Source organism: Oncorhynchus mykiss, chromosome 6 (genome assembly GCF_057628025.1).
Source record: "Oncorhynchus mykiss isolate SJ-2025 chromosome 6, ASM5762802v1, whole genome shotgun sequence".
NCBI lineage: Eukaryota > Metazoa > Chordata > Actinopteri > Salmoniformes > Salmonidae > Oncorhynchus > Oncorhynchus mykiss.
Genome location: NC_143027.1, coordinates 14,472,755 through 14,493,871, shown reverse-complemented (window position 1 = coordinate 14,493,871; position 21,117 = coordinate 14,472,755). Strand labels below are relative to the sequence as shown.

At 44.0% G+C, this 21,117-nt stretch overlaps 1 protein-coding gene across 3 annotated transcripts in view; it reads left to right on the top strand.

Moving 5' to 3' along the window:
• LOC110525302 (multiple C2 and transmembrane domain-containing protein 1) overlaps window positions 1–21,117 on the top strand; it is a 246,940-nt gene that overhangs the window by 12,219 nt on the left and 213,604 nt on the right. The window lies entirely within an intron of this gene.

Sequence of the window (21,117 nt, the reverse complement as noted above, 5' to 3'; positions counted from 1 at the left end):
GGGAAAGACCAGAGTCTGCATCATAATGGCGGTATTACATATTGGTGGTTCCGTCTGGGCTAGTTTAAAAAAATTATTATTCCTTTACCCCTCTTGCATGTCTCAGAGTTTATTTTGGTTTCTCCCCACAATTTTACCACTGACCTGCACAACTCTCTAGGGTATTCTGACTTGCCCATATAAGGGAGCTGAACCAGGACACTAAACTAAATGTTATGACAGGCTCAATAAAACATTCAAAGAAAAAGTAAACTCCACGAACCCCGCTGGCTTGCCAACTTCAACATGCCATCAACCAGCTTCCTCCATTCCTGAAGAGGTTGGCTTTCTTAAGCATCCTCATCAATACCTACTCAAACCCCGCTGCCTTGCCAACTTCAACATGCCATCAACCAGCTTCCTCCATTCCTGAAGAGGTTGGCTTTCTTAAGCATCCTCATCAATACCTACTCAAACCCCGCTGCCTTGCCAACTTCAACATGCCATCAACCAGCTTCCTCCATTCCTGAAGAGGTTGGCTTTCTTAAGCATCCTCATCAATACCTACTCAAACCCCGCTGCCTTGCCAACTTCAACATGCCATCAACCAGCTTCCTCCATTCCTGAAGAGGTTGGCTTTCTTAAGCATCCTCATCAATACCTACTCAAACCCCGCTGCCTTGCCAACTTCAACATGCCATCAACCAGCTTCCTCCATTCCTGAAGAGGTTGGCTTTCTTAAGCATCCTCATCAATACCTACTCAAACCCCGCTGCCTTGCCAACTTCAACATGCCATCAACCAGCTTCCTCCATTCCTGAAGAGGTTGGCTTTCTTAAGCATCCTCATCAATACCTACTCAAACCCCGCTGCCTTGCCAACTTCAACATGCCATCAACCAGCTTCCTCCATTCCTGAAGAGGTTGGCTTTCTTAAGCATCCTCATCAATACCTACTCAAACCCTGCTGCCTTGCCAACTTCAAATCTGGTTTCAGCTACATGGAACTCTCTCTCCATAGTTATTATACTTAAAATAAATTCAACATATTGACCCATCCAACCCACACCCATCTATAGAGAGGAAAGAAGTAACTTTGTTTTACACTTGAGTTTTTTACAGCTATTTTGTTACATACAGTATACACTGAGTATAACACACATTTGGAACACCTTCCTAATATTGAGCTGCACCCCACCCTTTGCCCTCAATTCGTCGGGCATGGACTCTAAAAGGTGTCGAAAGTGTTCCACAGGGAAGCTGGCCCATGTTGACTACAATGCTTCCCACAGTTGTATCAAGTTGGGTGGATGTCTTTTGGGTTGTGGACCACACATGGGAAACTGTTGAGCGTGGAAAAACCCAGCAGCGTTGCAGTTCTTGACACAAACCGGTGCGCCTGGCATCTACTACCATACCTTGTTCAAAGGCACTTAAATCCGAATGGCACACATACACAATCCATATCTCATTTGTCTCAAAGCTTAGTCATCCTTCTTTAACCTGTCTCTTCCCCTTCATCTACACTGCTTGAAGTGGATTTAACAGGTGACATCAATAAGGGATCATAACTTCCACTGGAGTCACCTGGTCAGTCTGGCATGGAAAGAGCAGGTGTACTTTGTTTTGTCTGCTTAGTGTACATTGTTCATATATTTTACAGACATAGTATTTTTATATACAGTATTAAATGACATAAATATAGTTTGATATAAACACACATTAAAAGGTACTCATGTATACAGGTACATGATGTATGGTGTTTTCAATCATAACATTTAGAGATCATGAGATTTTAATCCCAGCCCTCAGTTACTCTGTCCATTCCACCTATCTCAGTAGACCACCCTTTCTTGGTTTCCATGTGCCATATATATTTAAACTGTGCTGTGATGTCTTACATGAGTTCTGAACCGTTCTAATCTCATAGTACCCAAAGATTGTAAATGAAAGATTAATATTTTTGCCAATTGTATTATTATATTGTTAATTGACTGACTGTGGCTTTTCAAATCTCCCAACAGTGCTTTTTGTAGGGTTAGGTTTTGGCTGAATGTTGAGATTTTTCAGCCTCTATTAAACCTTTGTTTCCTCATATCTCTCAGAACATTCAATTCCTTAAAGACTAAATAGAACATTGTGGGCTTTTGGCCTTGCTGTGCAGGGACCCAAAATGCTGGTGTGTGTGTGTGTGTGTGTGCGTGCGTGCGTGTGGTCTGCAACATTTCAAGTTTTTTAAATGATTCTCCGAGCTCAGGATTGAGCTAACACTTTCTAAATTAAATGAGAATTTGTGGGAAAAAACAAGCCACAGCATTAAACACTCATCATTTCACAATGTCATTTAGAGAGAGAGCGGTAGTGATTCACTTCAAGTTCTGAGAGTCACAATGTATTACATGAAAAGGGCAAAAATAAGTGGGACATTTTCAGTAACTACACAGTGTATATTGTCCATTGGATTTTAGAAGTCTGGGTGTACATGACATAGAATACACAGTTGAGTGTCATTGGTCATATTTACAGGTCTATATGAAGTGCTCATTATGATATTGTGTTCTGTTTGTATAATGAAGATCTGCTAGGTGTATAATTAAACATTCAGATTCCTAGGAGTCCCATTTCTTTGCGTATCTTTGCACACCTCACAAATGCATTCAGAGGCATGAAAAATGTGTCAGTGAATGTGTCTCCATCCCCTCTGTCTCTGTCTCCATCCCCTCTGTCTCTGTCTCCATCCCTTCTGTCTCTGTCTCCATCCCTTCTGTCTCTGTCTCCATCCCCTCTGTCTCTGTCTCCATCCCCTCTGTCTCTGTCTCCATCCCCTCTGTCTCTGTCTCCATCCCCTCTGTCTCAGAGCTCAGTTTGGAGCCCTGAAGCTCTTCTGTCTGGCAGGATTATATCCTTTAATCTCCCTCACTCTCACACTTTCTCACTCTCTATCTCTGTCTCCATCCTCTCTGTCTCTGAGCTCAGTCTTCATTCTGGGAGGATTAAATCCCCTCATCTCTCTCTCTCTCTCCTCTCCCTGTCTCTCTCTTTCTCAATCTCTCTCTGATTCTCCACTTTATAGCTCTCTCTCAGATTCAGATAAAAAAATGAGATTGTGCATATGTGTAACAACATTGAACAGGCACAATGAGCTCGTCTATGGAATGTAGGTGGGCATGTAGGTGTCAAGTCCTCACAAGAATAGTAAACCAACGAAAATTAAGCGAAGTGAGGACATTTCGCCGGTCCTCACTTGTGAAAAGGCCCATTTTAGGTTTAGGTGTTAGAGTTAGGGTGAAGATTAGGGTTAGGTGTTGTGGTTAGGTTTAGGGTTAGGCAAAATAGGATTTTGAATGAGAATCAATTCTTGGTCACAAGTATAGTAAGACATAGCTGTGTGTGTGTGTCTCTGTGCATGCACACATACACATTCATGCATATAGGAGTGTATGGATGAGTGTATGAGTGTATTACATGTTATTTTATGTATTATTTCATGTGTATTTAGAGTGCATACATGAGGTGTTGTGTCTTAAGTATGTATAGAAATGAAATTAGTAAAAATTATTCAATAAGAAAATAAAAGAGAAACATAACACAATGAAACAAAACAAAAACACTAACAACCGCAAAGTCTATCCCGTCTCCGTGTGTGTCACAGGGTGAAAAAGTCTATCCCGTCTCTGTGTGTGTCACAGGGTGACAAAGTCTATCCCGTCTCTGTGTGTGTCACAGGGTGACAAAGTCTATCCCGTCTCTGTGTGTGTCACAGGGTGACAAAGTCTATCCCGTCTCTGTGTGTGTCACAGGGTGACAAAGTCTATCCCGTCTCTGTGTGTGTCACAGGGTGACAAAGTCTATCCCGTCTCTGTGTGTGTCACAGGGTGATAAAGTCTATCCCGTCTCTGTGTGTGTCACAGGGTGACAGTCTATCCCGTCTCTGTGTGTGTCACAGGGTGATAAAGTCTATCCCGTCTCTGTGTGTGTCACAGGGTGACAAAGTCTATCCCGTCTCTGTGTGTGTCACAGGGTGACAAAGTCTATCCCGTCTCTGTGTGTGTCACAGGGTGACAAAGTCTATCCCGTCTCTGTGTGTGTCACAGGGTGACAGTCTATCCCGTCTCTGTGTGTGTCACAGGGTGACAAAGTCTATCCCGTCTCTGTGTGTCACAGGGTGACAGTCTATCCCGTCTCTGTGTGTGTCACAGGGTGATAAAGTCTATCCCGTCTCTGTGTGTGTCACAGGGTGACAGTCTATCCCGTCTCTGTGTGTCACAGGGTGACAGTCTATCCCGTCTCTGTGTGTGTCACAGGGTGATAAAGTCTATCCCGTCTCTGTGTGTGTCACAGGGTGACAAAGTCTATCCCGTCTCTGTGTGTGTCACAGGGTGACAAAGTCTATCCCGTCTCTGTGTGTGTCACAGGGTGACAAAGTCTATCCCGTCTCTGTGTGTGTCACAGGGTGACAGTCTATCCCGTCTCTGTGTGTGTCACAGGGTGACAAAGTCTATCCCGTCTCTGTGTGTGTCACAGGGTGACAAAGTCTATCCCGTCTCTGTGTGTGTCACAGGGTGACAAAGTCTATCCCGTCTCTGTGTGTGTCACAGGGTGACAAAGTCTATCCCGTCTCTGTGTGTGTCACAGGGTGACAAAGTCTATCCCGTCTCTGTGTGTGTCACAGGGTGACAAAGTCTATCCCGTCTCTGTGTGTGTCACAGGGTGACAGTCTATCCCGTCTCTGTGTGTGTCACAGGGTGACAAAGTCTATCCCGTCTCTGTGTGTGTCACAGGGTGACAAAGTCTATCCCGTCTCTGTGTGTGTCACAGGGTGACAAAGTCTATCCCGTCTCTGTGTGTGTCACAGGGTGACAAAGTCTATCCCGTCTCTGTGTGTGTCACAGGGTGACAAAGTCTATCCCGTCTCTGTGTGTGTCACAGGGTGACAAAGTCTATCCCGTCTCTGTGTGTGTCACAGGGTGACAAAGTCTATCCCGTCTCTGTGTGTGTCACAGGGTGACAAAGTCTATCCCGTCTCTGTGTGTGTCACAGGGTGACAAAGTCTATCCCGTCTCTGTGTGTGTCACAGGGTGACAAAGTCTATCCCGTCTCTGTGTGTGTCACAGGGTGACAAAGTCTATCCCGTCTCCGTGTGTCACAGGGTGACAGTCTATCCCGTCTCTCTGTGTGTCACAGGGTGACAAAGTCTATCCCGTCTCTGTGTGTGTCACAGGGTGACAAAGTCTATCCCGTCTCTGTGTGTGTCACAGGGTGACAAAGTCTATCCCGTCTCTGTGTGTGTCACAGGGTGACAAATGTAGCTGCCAGCTTAGCAGTTGCTCCTCCTCTCCAAGCAGGATGGGGAGTTTATGCACATCAGGTTAGCAGTTACTCCTCCTCTCCAAGCAGGATGTGGAGTTTATGCACATCAGCTTAGCAGTTACTCCTCCTCTTCAAGCAGGATGGGGAGTTTATGCACATCAGTTTAGCAGTTACTCCTCCTCTCCAAGCAGGATGGGGAGTTTATGCACATCAGTTTAGCAGTTACTCCTCCTCTCCAAGCAGGATGGGGAGTTTATGCACATCAGCTTAGCAGTTGCTCCTCCTCTCCAAGCAGGTTGGGGAGTTTATGCACATCAGGGATTTGTCTAATGTTTGGTATATCATTTTCTAATTCTGTGTAGTATGTTTCCCCTATGTTGTCATATTTTGGGCAGGAACATAGGAAAGTGCATCTGTTTCTAGCTCCTGTAAATCACAATACCTCCATTTTCTCTGATCTCTTTGCTGCCAAGATTTAAGGTGTCTTCCTCTTTCAATTTCCAGACTGTGGTTGCTCAGTCAGTATTCTCAGAGGGTTTTTCTTCCTTTTACGTCTTGGAGTCTTAGATATCCTGCCAATGACAACGATCAAGTTTAGTTTTAAAATACACCTAAAATACTTTTGATAAATTCTAACAGAAATGTTCCAATGGGGACTTTTTTCCATTTGCTGAAGTCAGGATCAGAGATGGGTCCACGTACTTTGCTACCATACAGTAGTATTGAGGTCAGAATGACAAAATAATAGGGATATTTGTATTACTGAATTTGTATTTGATAGCATAACACGCTCTTCTAGTTTTTCCATGCAGTGCCTTTGTAGTCAAGCTGAAACTCCCAGGTTAGTTTATCTCCAGGCCAGGTCATTATAGCTGGTATTGTGCTTTAGTGTAGTTCTGCTTTTGGTAACTGGTAGTGGTTTTCCAGTGAAAGGACTTTCTTCTGAAAGATCACGGGTGAAGTTTTTTCTAAATGTACTGTTAGTGTCCATCTTTGTTCTTGTTTATTGTGTTCCTTTTGATTTTTAGAATCATGAGAGTGTGGAGGAAGTAAATGTGATCGGAGGTGCGATGTTTGGGGAGGAAGACAATTTGACATTTATTCAGGGCATTGTGCTTCTTTAGGAAGGTGAGAATTCTGGTATTCATGATGCTGTTAAATATTTTCCCCAGATTACTGCACACTCTGTAGTTATTGGGGTCAAATTTCTTTCCTTTTTTGTAAATGGGTGTAATAAACCTTCATTCCACATTACAGGGAAACATCCAGTTGCCAGTATTAAAGTTAATAAATCATTTAAGCAGTTGCGTCCACCAGTTTAGGGCTGCTCAGTTTCACCATTTCATTACTGATGCAATCCATGGGAACTCCCATTTGGATCGAGCCAGGCGCTGCTCTCTCAAAGGCCATGCATATCAGCCACTTTTCACCCATTTCCCCAGCACAGGAAACCAGTCAGTATGACAGCCCTTGAAAAATAACAGTTTGTCTGTGAGGTGAGTGTTGACTTCACGGAAAGATGTCACCAACAAAGCGTGAATATGTGAATGATGTGTTTGATGACATACAGTTGTGGAGAGTGAGTTGCTAGTGTTGCAAGCAAAAAACTGTACAGGCTCTTATGTCCACTTTAGACCAAATTCAGTCAACCACAGGGGGACCATTCCAAATGCAGCTTACTATAGGTTTATAATAAGGTGTGTGATTGTGTGTCCTGTATACAGGAGGGCCCTCCTCCTTCTTGACTCATAAATATTTCAAATGGCCCACATCAGCTGGAAACAGAGGCAGGGTGACTGATGAACAGGCTGGGGCAGTCAGTCAGTCAGTGAGTGAGTGAGAAACATTAAGCCCAACCAGAATCCTCTAGACTTCTCAATCACAATGAATGAAATTGAAGATAAAATCCTAACTTTAAAAATAAAGAAGGAATGCAGACCAGAGAACATCAGTAATGAAATGGTGAAACTGAGCAGCCCTAAACTGGTGGACGCAACTGCTTAAATGATTTATTAACTTAATACTGGTAACTGGATGTTTCCCTGTAATGTGGAAGGAAGGTTTATTACACCCATTTACAAAAAAGGAAACAAATTTGCAGTTAGTTACATTAAGAGTCATGACTGACAGCCTTCATACCCTGGGGACCCTCTCTGCTGCTAGCCAGTGAATGACTGATCTTCAGAGCTGAAAGTCTCTGGGCACCATGAGTCAGAGAAAAACACATTTGTGCAAGTTTGGGCGACAAATGCTCAAGAAATGGATGCGTGTAGCTCTCATCTCTGATAGATTGCAATATTCCCTTGTCTCTTCCTGACTCCCGCTTCCTCCCAGGTCTGCTCAACGTCTGGTGAAGGATACTGAGGGTAACGAAGGATAGCTTGTCCCTGATTCAGAGGGGTTGGGTTAAATGCGGAAGACACATGTCAGTTGAATACATTCAGTTGTAATGACTAGGTATCCCCTTTCCCTTCCTGTCCCATTTGAGCCTTTTCCTTCTGTCTGACTGAGCATGTCAGGCCAACTCCAGACAGTTTAAGCCCACAGTATCAACAGTACTCACTGTGTTACCCACACATCCCAACATCCGAGTGTGCACCTCTTCCGCTTCTCGGATGTCTCCCCTGCTCTGATCGCAATCTGTGTGTCCGAATGAATTTACGACAAGGAAGAAAGGGAAGGTTTTCTGCTCTGAGGACACATGGAAATCCCTCTGAAAAACATCAAGAACAGGGAGAACAAGCAGAGGGGGGTGAGGAGAGCGAACACCACTGCGTTACATTGCTTCAAGAGGGCCACCATTGTTCCTGTACCCAAGAAAGCAAAGGTAACTGAACTAAATGGCTATGGCCTGTAGCACTCACTTCTGCCATCATGCTTTGAGAGACGAGCCAAGGATCATACCTTACCTGTCACCCTAGACTCACTTCAATTTGCTTACCGCCCCAATAGGTCCACAGACGATGCAATCGCCAACACCCTGCACTCGGCCCTATCCCATCTGTACAAGAGGATTACCTGTGTAAGAATGCTGTTCATTGACTATAGCTCAGAATTCAAAGCCATTGTACCCTCCAAGCTCATCATTCAGCTCGAGGCCCTGGGTCTGAACCCCACCCTGTTTAACTGGGTCCTGGACTTCCTGATGGGTCGCCCCCCAGGTGGTGAAGGTATGAAACAACACCTCCACTTCGCTGATCCTCAACACTGGGGCCTCACAAGGGTGCGTGCTCAGCCCCCTCCTGTACTCCCTGTTTACCCACGATTGCATGGCCAAGCACGCCTCCAACTCAATCATCAAGTTTGCAGACGACACAACAATAGTAGGCTTTAGTACCAACAACGACGAGACAGCCTACAGGGAGGAGGTGAGGGCTTTGGGTGGTGCCAGGAAAATAACCTCTCACTCAACGTCAACAAAACAAAGGAGACGATCGTGGACAGGAAAAAGCAGAGGGAGCACACCCCTATCCACATCGACGGGAACGCAGTGGAGAAGGTGGAAAGTTTCAAGTTCCGAGGCGTACACATCACTGACAAACTGAAATGGTCCACACAGACAGAGAGTATTCTTCAGCCTTTTCCATGTCAGGAGGCTGAATAAATTTGGCTTGTCACCTAAAACCCTTAAACTTTTACAGATGCACAATTGAGAGCATCCTGTCAGGCTGTATCACTGCCTGGTATGGCAACTGCACCGGCCACAACCGCAGGGCTCTCAAGAGAGAGTGGTGAAGTCTGCCCAACACATCACCGGGGGCAAAATACCTGCCCTCCAGGACACCTACAGCACCCGATGTCACAGGAAGGCCAAAAAGATAATGAGGGATGACAATCACTCAAGCCACTGCCTTTTCCTGTCGCTATCATCCAGAAGGTGAGTTCAGGTGCATCAAAGCTGGGACTGAGTCTGAAAAACTGCTTATATCTTCTTAATTCCATTCCTTTACTTAGACTGTGTGTATGTTGTGAAATTGTTAAGCCCATAATTGTTAGATATTACTGCACTGTCGGAGCTAGAAACACATGTTATTGCGGGTGTAGCGAAACACATCTGCTAAACACGTGTATGTGACCAATAACATTTTATTTTATTGTCACTCCCTGACCATAGAGAGCTGTTTATTCTCTATGTTGGTTGGGTCGGGAGGGATTTAGGGTGTGTTATCTAGGGGAATTGTATTTCTATGGTGGCCTGATATGGTTCCCAATCAGAGGCAGCTGTTTATCGTTGTCTCTGATTGGGGATCATATTTAGGTAGCCATTTTCCCATTGTGCTTTGTCGGATCTTGTCTATGTATTGTTGCCTGTGAGCATTTAGTTTAGCGTCACGTTTCGTTTGTTCGTTTTGTTCTTTGAAGTTTTCATTTCCAAAATAAAGGATGGAAACATACCACGCTGCATCTTGGCCTACTCCTTATAACCACACTACGACTGAGGAGCAGTGGTGGCCATTTGCACTTTAAGTGGGGTTGACGGGCTCATAGTAATGAACTCAGCAAAAAAAAGAAACGTCCTCTCACTGTCAACTGCGTTTGTTTTCAGCAAACATGTGTAAATATTTGTATAAACATGGAGAGGAGGAGAGATGACTAGAAACGATTCGGTTGACCATTTTACGTGTGGATTAATTAAGTAGAGGACCTTGTGCATTACAGGTAAAATAACAACTCAATGTTTATATCCCAGGACAAATTAGATAGCATCAGCAAGCTAGCTAAATAGAACAAATTAGCTAGCAAGTGCAAGCTAGCTAGCTAAATTGCCATAAATGTGTAATGCTTTTCAACCTATCCCCAAATTAATATAATTGGTTCAGAGTTTGTTTGGATATTTTAACCTGCGTGTCGTGATCGCGTTTGGTGTGGGGGGACAAAATACATTTATGCACGATGGCATATGATGGCCGGTTTGGGTTCTGTGTGAGCCTGCAGGAAGGGTACCACATGAGGGAGGAGGATGTCTTCCCTGTAAGCACAGCGTTGAGATTGCCTGCAATGACAACAAGCTCAGTCCGATGATGCTGTGACACACCACCCCAGACCATGACGGATCCTCCACCTCCAAATCCAGAGTACAGGCCTCATTCCTTCGACGATAAATGCGAATCCGACCATCACCCCTGGTGAGAAAAAAACGTGACTCGTCAGTGAAGAGCACTTTTTGCCAGTCCTGTCTGGTCCAGCAACGATGAGTTTGTGCCCATAGGCAACGTGGTTGCCGGTGATGTCTAGTGAGGACCTGTCTTACAACAGGCCTACAAGCCATCAGTCAAGCCTCTCTCAGCCTATTGCGGACAGTCTGAGCACTGATGGAGGGATTGTGCATTCCTGGTGTAACTCGGGCAGTTGTTGTTGCCATCCTGTACCTGTCCCACAGGTGTGATGTTCAGATGTACCGATCCTGTGCAGGTGTTGTTACACGTGGTCTGCCACTGCGAGGATGATCAGCTGTCCGTCCTGTCTTCCTGTGGCATTGTCTTAGGCGTCTTACAGTACGGACATTGCAATTTATTGCCCTGGCCACATCTGCAGTCCTCATGCCTCCTTGCAGCATGCCTAATGCACGTTCACACAGTTGAGCAGGGACCCTGGTGTTTTTCTGAGTCAGTAGAAAGGCCTCGTGTCCTACGTTTTCGTAACTGTGACCTTAATTGCCTACCGTCTGTAAGCTGTTAGTGTCTTAACGACCGTTCCACAGGTGCATGTTCATTAACTGTTTATGGTTCATTGAACAAGCATTGGAAACAGTGTTTAAACCGTTTACAATGAAGATCTATGAAGTTATTTGGATTTTTACGAATTATCTTTGAAAGACAGGGTCCTGAAAAAGAGATGTTTCTTTTTTTTGCTGATTTTAGTTTTCCATTTGTTTGATACTATTCATTTCGGTCCATTACAGCCATTGTTATGAGCCGTCCTCCCTTCACCATTCTCCTCTGCTCAGGGGTCCTCTACAGTTCTCATCATGAGCAGCACAATTAGAGATGATGACTCACATTTTACTGTCAGATCTTGGAGCACTGCACTGATTCCATCTGACATACATAGCAGTAATGCACACGAAGGCTTACTAAGGTTGTCTTCTCTTCATCTGTTGTATTCAGTTTGCCCTGGAGTGTTTCTCTTCATCCACAGACACACACACACCCCTCCCCTGCCCTCCATGCTCACACAAACCAACCTTTTTCTATCTGTCTCTCTGTAGGAGGGTTTTCTCCAGCCCAGGGTTGATCCGGTCTCAGTTTCTGTTTGTTTGACTGTGTGTGTGTGCGTGCATGTGTGTGTTTTAGATTATATATTTTTTGTCTTCCAAAGAGGAAATTCATTTCCACATGCTTGTACATAGACATAAAGACCGACAACAAACCCATACACCTATTTGTAATATTTACAATACCAAAACCAAACTTCCCAGGACTGCAGATAAAACAACTTCCCTACACCCAGGACTGCAGATAAAACAACATCCCTACACCCAGGACTGCAGATAAAACAACATCCCTACACCCAGGACTGCAGATAAAACAACTTCCCTACACCCAGGACTGCAGATAAAACAACTTCCCTACACAGACTAGACATGCAGTCCAACCCATAGATGGAGACTTGAAGCCTTGTATGAACGTTAGACTCAGGGGACTAGACATCCCTGTGGGGACTAGACATCTCTGTGAGGACACAGAAAGACCCCACTTAAAACCCTTTCCTGTAGTCAAATGACCATATCGCCCTCGAGTGGCCTCATGGGTGGAATGTTATTAATATATTCATATTTTCATAATGAATAAACAATTATTTTTCAACGCTGAAAATCCGGTGTGTATGTCAAACGGTTTATATTTCAGTCTTCTGTGATGCAACTCAATTTCAGGAGGGTATTCCTAATGTTTGGTATACTCAGTGTATATAAAGTGTAATATTGGGATGCAAACTCGAAAATGAATACATTTCAATTCTATATCTGACATGGTACAAGTGTCTTCTTTTTTTAAGCCCATAACCATGTGTGTGAGGTATATATTTTTGTTTCGAAGTAGATTTGTTTAAGACTACTTGACTACTACCCTGATTTAGTAGAACTAAAGGTTCTACCATTTTTTCTGAGTTCTGAACTGGATCTCAATGGCTGCATGCAGGAAGATTTGATCAAGATTTGATCAAGCATGAAATGGATCATCAGTCCAATTACTGAACAGAAAATTTAGCAAATTAGAAACGCATGTCATTCATACATAATTCAGACTTGAATTCAGGCCAGTTGAGGTCAACATCAAATCAAATGTTATTGGTCACATACACATGGTTAGCAGATGTTAATGCGAATGTAGCGAAATGCTTGTGCTTCTAGTTCCGACCGTGCAGTAATATCTAACAAGTAATCTAACAATTTCACAACAACTACCTTATACACACACAAGTGTAAAGGAATGAATAAGAATATGTACATATAAATATATGGATGAGCGACGGCCGAACGACATAGGCAAGATGCAGTAGATGGTATAGAGTACAGTATATACATATGAGATGAGTAATGTGGGGTATGTAAACATTATATAAAGTGGCATTGTTTAAAGTGACTAGTGATACATTTATTACATCCAGTTTTTAATTATTAAAGTGGCTAGAGATTTGAGTCAGTATGTTGGCAGAAGCCACACAATGTAAGTGATGGCTGTTTAACAGTCAGATGGCCTTGTGATAGAAGCTGTTTTTCAGTCTCTTGGTCCCAGTTTTGATACACCTGTACTGACCTTGCCTTCTGGATGATAGCGGGGTGAACAGGCAGTGGCTCGGGTGGTTATACTGTATATGTATATACTGTACTCTATACCATCTACTGCATCTTGCCATCTTTATGTAATACATGTATCACTAGCCACTTTAAACAATGCCACTTTTATATGTTTACATACCCTACATTACTCATCTCATATGTATATACTGTACTCGATACCATCTGCTGCATCTTGCCTATGCTGTTCTGTACCATCACTCATTCATATATCTTGATGTACATATTCTTCATCCCTTTACACTTTGGTGTATAAGGTAGTTGTTGTGGAATTGTTAGGTTAGATTACTCGTTGGTTATTACTGCATTGTCGGAACTAGAAGCACAAGCATTTCGCTACACTCGCATTAACATCTGCTAACCATGTGTATGTGACAAATCAAATTTGATTTGGGTGGTGTAGGTGTCCTGGAGGGCAGGTAGTTTGCCTCCCAGTGATGTGTTGTGCAGACCTCACTACCCTCTGGAGAGGCTTACGGTTGTGGGTGGAGCAGTTGCCGTACCAGGCGGTGATATAGCCTGACAGGATGCTCTCGATTGTGCATCTGTAAAAGTTTCAGCCTCCTGAGGTTGAAGAGGCGCTGTTGCGCCTTTTTCACCACGCTGTTTGTGTGGGTGGACCATTTCAATTTGTATGTGATGTGTATGCTGAGGAATTTTAAACTTTCCACCTTCTCCACTACTGTCCCATTGATGTGGATAGGGGGGTGCTCCCTCTGCTGTTTCCTGAAGTCCACGATCATCTTTGTTTTGTTGACGTTGACTGAGATTATTTTCCTGACACCACACTCCAAGGGCCCTCACCTCCCCCTGTAGGCCGTCTCGTCATTCTTGGTAATCAAACCTACCACTGTAGTGTCGTCTGCAAACTTGATGATTGAGTTGGAGGCGTGCATGGCCACACAGTCATGGGTGAACAGGGAGTACAGGAGAGCGCTGAAAACACACCCTTGTGGGGCCCCAGTGTTAAGGATCAGCGGGGTGGAGATGTTGTTTCCTACCCACACCACCTGGGGGGCGGCCCGTCAGAAAGTCCAGGACCCAGTTGCACAGGGCGGGGTCGAGACCCAGGGTCTTAATGATGAGTTTGGAGGGTACTATGGTGTTAAATGCTAAGCTGTTTAACGATTAACATTATTCTTACATAGGTATCCCTCTTGTCCAGATGGGTTAGGGCAGTGTGCAGTGTGATTGCGATTGTGTCGTCTGTGGACCTATTGGGGCAGTAAGCAAATTGGAGTGTGTCTAGTAGGATGGCGGTAGGGTGGAGGTGATATGATTCTTGACTAGTCTCTCAAAGCACTTCATATGACAAGTGGGTGCTACGAGCGGTAGTCGTTTAGCTCAGTTACCGTAGCTTTCTTGGGAACAGGAGCAATGGTGGCCCTCTTGAAGCATGTGGGAACAGCAGACTGGGAACAGCAGCTGGTCTGCGCATGCTCTATGGACGCTGCTGGGGATGCCGTCTGGGCCTGCAGCCTTGTGAGGGTTAACACATTTAAATGTTTTACTCACGTTGGATGCGGTGAAGGAGAGCCCGCAGGTTTTGGTAGCGGGCCATGTCAGTGGCACTGTATTGTCCTCAAAGCAAGCAAAGAAGATGTTTAGTTTGTCTGGGAGCAAGACGTCGTGTGTCTGAACCGTTGAATTGCGACTCTACTTTGTCTCTATACTGACGCTTAGCTTGTTTGATCATTTATTTGGTTGTGTTTCCCGTCACCTTGCCCTGATTAAAAGCAGTGGTTTGCGCTTTCAGTTTTGCACGAATGCCGCTGTCAATCCACGGTTTCTGATTGGGGAAGGTTTTAATAGTCACCGTGGGTACAACATCACTGATGCACTTGCTAATAAACTCGCTCACCGAATCAGCGTATACATCAATTTTGTTGTCTGAGGCTATCCGGAACATATTCCAGTCCACGTGATTGAAGCATTCTTGAAGCGTTGACTCAGCATGGTTATTTGAGTTTATATTTTCTTGAAGGACAATATTATTTTTTTTGTAAAAGTGCCCGTTTGATAGCTACTCTACCCAAAAATCAAAAGAAAAAGTTGAAGATTACTGTTTCTTTATAGTTTTGGGGAGTTTGCTAGTGTGGGTTCCAAAATACTGGTGAATCTATCCATCTTGGCAGAGCAGAAATAGGCAGTTATTTTACCTCATCAAGTTAATAAAATGGCCCTATTTTTCAGTCTGTTTGAAAGGTTGACAGGCTAAAATAGTATTTTGTTTTATAGTCTCTTCCAAACTCAACACACCACTCCAAAACCTCTCCACTTTAAATTTAACAGCCACAGGATAGGAAAATAGCAGACATTAAAAGCCATTTCCATGAATGAAAGCAGACTACATGGACAAGGGAACAAGACACTGGTGGGAGGTAAACATTCAGCAGACAAACCGGCAGCAGAACCTTATCTTTTCCCAAGTGATAATCCAACAAAATCCATTTGCAGATCAATGAAGGCCGCTCCACTCACCAGATGAGTATTGAATTCAGTTGCAAATGAGGCCCAAAGAGGAAACATGCATATAGTACGTTATTTTCTTTCAATATGATCATAGTCTCAGTATGAATGATGATCATGAGACGCATCTCTGCCAGTTTGGAGTGACCATATCTGTTCTGTGTTTTACCTCGTTGGAAAAGCCTGTTTGACATTACCAGAATTAGATAAAACCAGGAATTCAAATTCCGGATGTAGAAGCCGAGTTTGTTTTCAATGGCCAGGTGTTGCAGATTGAGTGTCTGCTTGGGTGCACCTGTAATAGTACAACAGCGTGTTCTGTGGGATGTTTTGTTCGCACCTGGGACACTGCCCGTCTCTCTGTTTACCTGTCTGTCTCTCTGTTTGTCTGCTATGGAACTTTTGTCTATTACAGCACAGCTGTACATTTGTGTGGTCATGTCTCCTTTTGTGAATGTGCTTATATTAATTCCCTGGCAGAACTATCTTGCTTTCTCTCTCTCTGTGTGTCTGTTCCCATTGATTCATTTAATTCATTAGAGTATTGTCATATTTTTGTGGGAGAAAGGGTTTATTGAATGCCCCGTGGTGCAGCCGCACCGCACCGGTTTCGACCGTGCACTTTACAGCGTCCCTGGAGAGAGGTCTTCAGTCGTTATCAGTGTCTTTCATCTCCAGGGAAACTGCCACAGTATTGATCCCACTGTGAGTTACGAACCGCTGGATTTCTTGGCCAGTCATTGGTCTATTATTTAAAAAGGGATATAATTAAATTGACCTATCAGTCCACCTGTTTCTCAATGGTGTTCTATTTCAAAGTGTCTACCAGAGAAACCACTTGCATGTAGACTAAAGCAAAGGGTAGAGCACCCTTCATTAAGATTAGGCTATAGGGTTTACCCACACTACAGTCTCAATGGTTTAAATCTCACTATGACCAGGTCAAGTGGTGTACAACATAAAAAGAGGGGGAATATTGTCACCCTACATAGTCGCAACTGATTGGTCATGGTATCAGTCTAGTTTACCCAGTGTGTCCCTCCTTATCCTTACTCCAATATGACAATTCCTCACCACCTCTCCTTTCCCAGGCTGTATGCAAAGTGACAATCTGAAGAGGAGAGATTAATATGAGAGACAGGCAGGGTTGTGTATATACCCTGGATGACTGACAGGGGGTGCTGTATTGAAGCACCCGTGCAGCCATCTTGGTAATCCTCCTCCATGGTAAATATATTTTGGAAGCTATAGAAATACATTTATTAATGTCTACATGCGTTTTGAGAAGTGTATTCTATTACAGACACCTTAATGCATACTTTTGAAATATAATATGTGAGCTAAACACATTTTGTTTTTTCAAATGTATAATTTTTTTGAGTACTAGTGTTACTGTCCCCACTACAACAAAAAAATACTTAAGTACATGTAATTTTGTCCTTGAAACATTTAATATAAATACTATAGAATTCCATTCATTCCTATGGAGGACTACTCTTACTCGGGAGTGCCAATATGGCCGACCGGTGGCTTCAAAGCCTCTGCCAAAACATAGCATGGACAATTCAGGGTTTAAGTATATAATTGGGTGGGACAGCAGCGGTTCCATAAATCACGTGTGGGTTAATTAAGACAACTATAGCGTTAAAGGCCTATGTCGAACGGAAGTATTGCTGGTTCCATTTGGAGATGACTTCAATAACATTGTGACTAGCATGAATCAGACAGAGGCTCGCCCAGGACAAGGTTAGCTCTACTAGCAGCACACCAGAGGGCTAACCCAGGACAGGGTTAGCACTACTAGCAGCACGCAACAGAGGGCTAACCCAGGACAGGGTTAGCCCTACTAGCAGCACACCACAGAGGGCTAGCCCAGGACATGGTTAGCACTACTAGTAGCACACCACAGAGGGCTAGCCGAGGACAGGGTTAGCACTACTAGCAGTAGCAGCACAGATAGCATATGTTAGCAACATGTGTAGAATTGTAGGAAATTAGCTTTAAAACATTTCCTCCCAGCCTCATGGCAAAATGTGACCAAAAGCATGAGATGAGCTATAAAACATGAGAGATGAGCTATAAAATCCCTGCCTCATGACAAAATGTAGAAAGTGTAGAATAGCATTATAAAACTGCAAATCTTTCTCTCTGCACCATGGCAAAATATGGTAGTCTGGCCCTGATCGTAGCTGTGCCTTCCCAGGAATTATAATGGCAGGGATGTAGTCCACTAGTGAATCAAAGCCTACATGGTGCGTGGTAACATGGACACCATTTACAGTGGGGCAAAAAAGTATTTAGTCAGCCACCAATTGTGCAAGTTCTCCCACTAAAATGCGAGAGGCCTGTAATTTTCATCATAGGTACACTTCAACATGACAGACAAAATTAGAAAAAAAATCCAGAAAATACCTGGTGCAGGTCTACAATTTTGTTTCTGGTGTCCTTTGACAGCTCTTTGGTCTTGGCCATAGCGGAGTTTGGAGTGTGACTGTTTGAGGTTGTGGATAGGTGTCTTTTATACTGATAACAAGTTCAAACAGGTGCTATTAATAGAGGTAACGAGTGGAGGACAGAGGAGCCTCTTAAAGAAGTTACAGGTCTGTGAGAGCCAGAAATCTTGCTTGTTTGTAGGTGACCAAATACTTATTTTCCACCATAATTTGCAAATAAATTCATAAAAAATCCTACAATGTGATTTTCTGGATTTTTTCCCCTAATTTTGTCTGTCATGTTGAAGTGTACCTATGATGAAAATTACAGGCCTCTCTCATCTTTTTAAGTGGGAGAACTTGCACAATTGGTGGCTGACTAAATACTTTTTTGCCCCACTGTATATAAGCCAAGGTGTTTGAGATATGTCTTGTGTTCCTAGAATGGCAACTGCATGTATTATGGTTGTTTAGTCTGGCTGGGCTGGGTGGACTAGATCCCTTGTAGAACACTGTCACAGAGAAAACGATTGTTTAGAGCCTACCACAGGAGTCGTTCTGTCTTTCTCCATGAGCAGGCCCCAGCCCTTCACAGCCTGCATCTTCTGCTATATCATCTTCTCTCATCACTATTCTGTGGTTTGTGGCTCTACAGCTCTCCTTTTGTTATTGGCTACCTACTGTGGTTTTGTGTGTGTGTGTGTGTGTGTGTGTGTGTGTGTGTGGTTTTGTGTGTTTGTGTGTCACTTCTCTTGGGCCGGTGGATTCAATTTGTTTCCGTTTATACCAATCAGAGTAAAACAGCAAACAGTGTATGGGGGGGTTAACAAAACCCCTGTAGCATTATAAGCTATACCAACACATAATTGGGTATGTAGTGAGAGTAGTGAACAGTATTCACCTGGATTAATTCTCTTTTAAGCAACACATTTCTAATGAACCATTATCCCTCTGTTCTCTACCTAATCATCTGGGTGAATGTTCTTCCATTGCACAGTTTAAATTACCGTCCTCTCTCTCTGTCTTTCTGATCCTCTGTATCCTCAGCTCTTCTGGGACAACTCAAACAGTGGAGGAAGAGAACCTGCAATTAAACCTGTTTTACTGAGCAGAGCGAGAGAGAGCAAGAGAGAGACATAGGGGAAGTAGGTTTGTTATGTGCGTCGTGACTACTGAACCAGTCAGAAAGCCTGCTGAGTGATTTAACGGGACAGAGATATATTTCTTCATTATTTTCCAGGCGGTGTTGACCTATGCTCTGCTGGTTTTCTTGTTGCACTTGCGAGGCCAATTTTACCAGGAAACCTCAACATTGGTTATGTAAAGGTTTGCATGATAGCACACCACCTTTTTCTAACATGCTCAGTGCGAGGAATGTTAAACTTGCCCTCGAGTGTCTTGTAGACAGGGAAGGACAGCTCATAATAATGGCTGGAATGAAATTAATGGGTTGGTATCAACCACATGGAAACCACATGTTTGATACTATTCAATGTATTCCGTTCCAGCCATTACTATGAGCCCATCCTCCCCAATGAAGATGCAGGTAGCCTAGTGGTTAGGTGGCAGGTAGCCTAGTGGTTAGGGTGGCAGGTAGCCTAGTGGTTAGGGTGGCAGGTAGCCTAGCGGTTAGGGTGGCAGGTAGCCTAGCGGTTAGAGAGGCAGGTAGCCTAGCGGTTAGAGAGGCAGGTAGCCTAGCGGTTAGAGAGGCAGGTAGCCTAGCGGTTAGGGTGGCAGGTAGCCTAGCGGTTAGAGAAGGCAGGTAGCCTAGCGGTTAGAGAGGCAGGTAGCCTAGCGGTTAGAGAGGCAGGTAGCCTAGCGGTTAGGGTGGCAGGTAGCCTAGCGGTTAGAGAGGCAGGTAGCCTAGCGGTTAGAGAGGCAGGTAGCCTAGCGGTTAGAGAGGCAGGTAGCCTAGCGGTTAGAGAGGCAGGTAGCCTAGCGGTTAGAGAGGCAGGTAGCCTAGCGGTTAGGGTGGCAGGTAGCCTAGCGGTTGGAGTATCGGACTAGTAACCGAAAGGCTGCAAGATCGAATCCCCGAGCGGACAAAGTAAAAATCTGTCGTTCTTCCCCTGAACAAGGCAGTTAACCTACTGTTCCTAGGCCGTCATTGAAAGTAAGAATTTGTTCTTAACTGACTTGCCTAGTTAAATAAAGGTAAAAAAAACAACTGTGCTTGCAGATGGCATTTTTTCAGATGGAGGATTGTAGAGCTCTGTTGTGGATCGTATGCCAGTGTCATGTCATCTAAGAACACATCGCTGTAAAGTTCAACACAATCTACAACACACAGTTCAGATGAAGCCATGTGGTGCATTTGATCTATTAGGTCGTAGCTGTCACCTTGTATTGCTGCACACCACACACTGTTTGAATTGATTTACTTCACTGTGTGAATCAAATGGGAAGTCATTGTAGCATATGATCCCTTTATATTAGTATGAGAAATCAACACCCTGTACATGGCAGCTGTAGTAACAATGTAGCGCCACTGTTTCCAACCGTATGTGTGTGGTGAGTGGGACCCTGCATGGGGGCCTTGTTGTTGACGGTGTCAGTGGGTGAGAATGGATTTGGCGCCACCTGCTGGCATCAAGGTGGAGATGTCTTGCCAGGTGAGGAAATATGGTATAATTGCAGACCTCAATTCGGGGGGTTTCTTGATGTGGGTGTTCCCTGATATCAGGAAACACCCATTGATACTTGCCATTGGTCAGTTCCAATGTTATGAGACTGATGGTTTCACGACACAGATGATTTGTTTACACATCAGGTTAGGATAATTAACCTGGCAGGTTAGGCGAATTAGTGTATCAGGTTTGCAAAATTATATTAAGGTTAGGAAAAGGGTTAGGGTTAGGCATAGCTCCACTGAAGAAACCCATTGATGCTCGCCATTGGTCCGTGGCTGTTTCTTTCACCACAGACAAATGGCGACGTGAACGAAACGGCCACGGACTAATGGCGAGCTTCAATGGGTGTAACTTGATATCAACAAACGCTCAATATTAGAAAACACCTCTAATTGCGGTCTGCAATTACACCCTTCTCAGGTGAGGAGAGGATGTGGCTGACAGGTTGAGAATGACAATCAGACATTGATAATCAAGCTTTACATCTATTTCACAGTTTA